Source organism: Gossypium hirsutum, chromosome A06 (genome assembly GCF_007990345.1).
Source record: "Gossypium hirsutum isolate 1008001.06 chromosome A06, Gossypium_hirsutum_v2.1, whole genome shotgun sequence".
Lineage (NCBI taxonomy): Eukaryota > Viridiplantae > Streptophyta > Magnoliopsida > Malvales > Malvaceae > Gossypium > Gossypium hirsutum.
In genome coordinates, this window is record NC_053429.1 from 6,372,481 (window position 1) to 6,377,736 (window position 5,256).

The following is a 5,256-nucleotide window of genomic DNA, read 5'->3' on the forward strand; positions in this document are numbered from 1 at the left end:
TTTGGGGGTTAAGTGTAGCCCCCAAAACGACGTCGTTTTGGAGGGCTATATAAGGCCTAAAATAACCAAAAAAAAATCATTTGGGGAGAGGGAAAGAAAAAAAGAAGAGAGAGGGAAGAGAGAAGTGAGAGAGAAGGGAGGGGGAAGGGGAATCCGGCCAGGGGGCCTGTCACCGGACGGCCACCGGAGGCTCGCCGGCGCCGGCGCCAGCCACCGCACGCGGTGGCCGGAAAAGGTAAAAAATTTATTTTTTTTGTTTTTTTATTTTTCGAATATATGTGTATATATATGCTAGAAATGAGGAAGAAAGGAAAAAAAATGGATTTAAGAAGATAATAGAGAAAAATAAAAAACAAAATCACCTTCCGATTTATGTTTTCGTTCTTTGTTTCCCTTTTTTTGTATTTTCCTCTGCTTTTTGTATTAAAATGCCGAAAAAAAAAACAAAGAAAAACCCCCTTTTTATAGTGTTTCATTCGGCTTTTTATAGCCTGTTTTGTTACACACTTTGTTATTATTTTTTTCTATTCTTGCTTCTGCTTTGCTTGTCTGTTGTTTTTGCAGGGCATGGCCGGTGTTGGTGGTGGGAGTGTCAGACGGTATGGGACTGTTGTAGTGGAGGTATGGGGCTGTTGTTGTGGGGGTATGGGGTTGCTTCATGGTTGCGGCGCAGAACAAAAGGGGGGGACTTAGGGTTGCTGAGATATTTTTGTGTTGGGCTAGGTGGGCTTTTAGGGTTTTTGTATTATTTGGGTCAATCGGGTTTGGGTTGTAAGAGGGGGCAATGGGCTTGGTATTAGTGAGCCAAAATTGGCCTACTACAGCTGCCCCTCTTTGCTCATTGTCGTGTAACGGGAATAGAGCAAAGACACAAAGAAAGGCCAATTTTGCCTGGTCTTGGTGCTCTTCTAGTTCAGATAATCTTCTTCCAGTCCACTGCATCTTGTAGCTTTAGATTCAATCCACTACATCTTCTGACATATGCCTTGTAGCTTCGATCTACTCCAATGTAACTTCAAGGATATGAGTTTTGTGGCTTTGATTTGCTTCCATGCTCCTTCAGAAAGATGAGGTCTACAGCTTTAATCTGCTCTTCTATCGCTTCTGTGAGATGAAATTTGCGATCTTCTCTTCTGTAACTCTAGCAAGGCAAGATCTGATATTCTCGATCAGCTCCACTCTGCAACTTCAGGGAGTCAAGACTTGCAACTTTGACCTGCTCCGTTGCAACTTCTGGGAGGCCACATTTGGTGTCTTTCATCAACTTCAATCTTTATTCTTACTTGGCATGTGATCTTGAGCCCAACTCATTTCTCACAATATGAATTGACTCTTTAAAAACAGACATTAAAAACAAAAACTAAAGATATCTCAACATGTGAACTGAGGCTCAACTCACTTTTCGCAATATGAGTTGATTTTTTGACAACAGAAATTAAAATTACCTCAGCGTGTTCTGAGGTTCAACTCACCTCTCGCAATATGAGTTGATTTTGAAAAAGTAGAAATTAAAAGGTTCAACCCACCTCTCGCAATATGAGTTGATTTTTTGAAAGTAGAATTTGAAAATACCTCGGCGTGCCCCGAGGCTCAACTCACCTCTCGCAATATGAGTTGATTTTTGAAAAAACAGAAATTGAAATTACCTTAGCGTGTTCTGAGGCTCAACTCACCTCTCGCAATATGAGTTGATTTTGAAAAACAAAAATTGAAATTACCTCAGCGTGTCCTGAGGCTCAACCCATTTCTCGCAACATGAGTTGAAATTTGGAAAACAAAAATTGAAATTACCTCAGCGTGTCCTGAGGCTCAACTCATTTCTCGCAATATGAGTTGATTTTTTGACAACAGAAATTGAAATTACCTCAGCGTGTCCTGAGGCTCAACTCACCTCTAGCAATATGAGTTGATTTTGAAAAACAAAAATTAAAAGGTTCAACCCACCTCTCGCAATATGAGTTGATTTTTGAAAACAGAATTTGCCAAACAGACTTTGAAAATACCTCGGCATGTGACCCGAGGCTCAACTCACCTCTCGCAATATGAGTTGAAATTAAAACACACAAAAAATTGAAAATACCTCAGCGTGCCCCGAGGCTCAACTCACCTCTAGCAATATGAGCTGATCTTGAAAAAGTAGAAATTAAAAGGTTCAACCCACCTCTCGCAATATGAGTTGATTTTTTGAAAGTAGAATTTGAAAATACCTCGGCGTGCCCCGAGGCTCAACTCACCTCTCGCAATATGAGTTGATTTTTGAAAAACAGAAATTGAAATTACCTCAGCGTGTCCTGAGGCTCAACTCACCTCTCGCAATATGAGTTGATTTTGAAAAACAAAAATTGAAATTACCTCAGCGTGTCCTGAGGCTTAACCCATTTCTCGCAACATGAGTTGAAATTTGGAAAACAAAAATTGAAATTACCTCAGCGTGTCCTGAGGCTCAACTCACCTCTCGCAATATGAGTTGATTTTTTGAAAACAAAAATTTAAAAGAAATACCTCGGCATGACCCGAGGCTCAACTCACCTCTAGCAATATGAGCTGATTTTGAAAAAGTAGAAATTAAAAGGTTCAACCCACCTCTCGCAATATGAGTTGATTTTTTGAAAGTAGAATTTGAAAATACCTCGGCGTGCCCCGAGGCTCAACTCACCTCTCGTAATATGAGTTGATTTTTGAAAAACAGAAATTGAAATTACCTCAGCGTGTCCTGAGGCTCAACTCACCTCTCGCAATATGAGTTGATTTTTGAAAAACATAAATTGAACAGGAATTGAAAATACCTCAACGTGTCTTGAGGCTCAACTCACCTCTCGCAATATGAGTTGATTTTCTTGAAAAGCAGAAATTGAAAATACCTCAATGTGTCTTGAGGCTCAACTCACCTCTCGCAATATGAGTTGATTTTTTTTTTGAAAAACAGAAATTAAAAGGCTCAACTCACCTCTCGCAATATAAGCTGATCCTTTTTTTAAAACATAAACTGACGACAGAAATCTAAAATACCTCAACCTGTCCTGAGGCTCGACTCACCTCTCGCAATATGAGTTGATTCTTTCAAAAACATAATAATGAAAACAGAAATGGAAAATACCTCGGTGTGACCTGAGGCTCAACTCACCTCTTGCAATATGAGTTAATTTTTTTGAAAAACAGAAATCAAAAGGCTTAATTGAAAATACCTCGGCGTGTGTCCTGAGGCTCAACTCACTTTTCGCAATATGAGTTGAAATTAAAACACAAAAATTGAAAATACCTTAGCGTGCCCCGAGGCTCAACTCACCTCTTGCAATATGAGCTGATTTTGAAAAAGTAGAAATTAAAAGGTTCAACCCACCTCTCGCAATATGAGTTGATTTTCCTTGGAAAGCATGAATATTAAACATCAAAATACCAAAACCAGTCCTTTGGTAGAACTCGGGTATCTTTTCCTTTGATTCAGTGCGACTCTCATTCAAGATTCCTTGCTCTGTTGGAGTACCTGTATATGCCATGCATGATGTCATCATGATATGCACATGTTTGTCTTAAATGCCTTTATGCCTACATGATTATGCAGTGCTCCTTAAGCATATTGGTCGTATGTCATTTTCGCCATGATTGTTGAGGATCTGCGTTCATCGCTTTGATTCTCGACCTTCTCTTCAGGCCTCATACCTGTCTTCGAGCTTTACGAGTAATTGACGTTTCTCAGATATCACCCTTTTGCCCTTGGTTAAACTTTGTTCTTGCTTTGAAGATCTTGCGTTTATCAAATTCTTATCCGGGTAATGCTTGACATTTCTTTTTTTTAGAGTATGTCATTTCACTATTTATCATTAAATAAACACATAATGAGATGCATGAAAATTGTCAGGTAGGGACAAAAAGGATATCTCATATTCCTTTATTTCAAATGTGGCAAACAAAGAAAGTTAACCAATGAGAGTAAAAATGTCAAAAAGAAAGAAAAGGTCGTATTCAACGGATACAAATGCTCTAGATATTCAACACATGAACTCTTCCACGTTCCTCAATCAATAATCTTTTCGAGCATGGCTTCTTGCGTAGAAAATTTTGAGCTTTCAGAAGTGCTTCAAATACTGTAGTCTCACTACTTGACCTATCATTCGACCGCCAGGTTTGTTTCATTAGGACGCCCTCTCGGGTTTTCATCCTAATCTTTTTGTACTAATCAAGACGCCCTTTTTGGGTTTTCGCCCTGATCCCTTTTTTTTTTAAGATGTCCTTTTCGGGTTTTCATCTTAAGCATAATATTTCTTCACCGCATCTGAATTCACCGGATTCGGTAACTCCTTCCCATCCATCTCGGTAAGGATTAAAGCTCCTCCGAGAATGCCGTTTTTACAACGTATGGTCCTTCCCAATTTGGTGCCCATTTTCCTCGCAGGTCTTTTTGTATTGGGAGAATCTTTCTCAGAACGAGTTCTCCTTCATGGAACTCTCTTGGTCGTACCTTTTTGTCATGGGCTGCGATCATTCTCTTTTGGTACATTTGCCCATGACAAATTGCCCTTAGACGTTTTTCTTCAATGAGGTTCAACTGATCATATCGAGCTCGAATCCATTCTGCTTCTTCTAACTTTGATTCCATCAATACTCGCAGAGAGGGGATCTTAACCTCGATAGGTAGCACAGCTTCCATTCCATAGACTAGAGAGAAAGGAGTTGCTCCCGTAGATGTTCGCACAGATGTGCGATATGCAAACAAAGCAAATGGAAGTTTCTCGTGCCAATCTTTATATGTCTCAGTCATTTTCCCAATGATCCTCTTAATGTTCTTGTTAGCTGCTTCAACAGCCCCGTTCATCTTTGGGCGATAGGGCGAGGAATTATGATGCTTTATTTGGAACTGCTCGCACACTTCTTTCATCATCTTATTGTTCAGATTCGTGGCATTATCTGAGATGATTCTTTCAGGCAAACCATATCGGCAAATGATTTCCTTTTTCAAAAACTTGCACACTGCAGTCTTCGTCACATTGGCAAACGAAGCGGCTTCAATCCATTTTGTGAAGTAATCGATAACCACAAAAATGAATCGATGTCCATTTGAAGCTTTTGGAGAAATTGGCCCTATGACATCCATGCCCCACATAGAAAAAGGTCACGGAGAAGTCATGACATGAAGGGGTGAAGGGGCTACATGAATTTTATCGCCGTAGATTTGACATTTGTGGCATTTTCTGGCAAAATTGATGCAGTCACTTTCCATTGTCAGCCAATAATAACCGAGTCTCATGATCTTTCTGG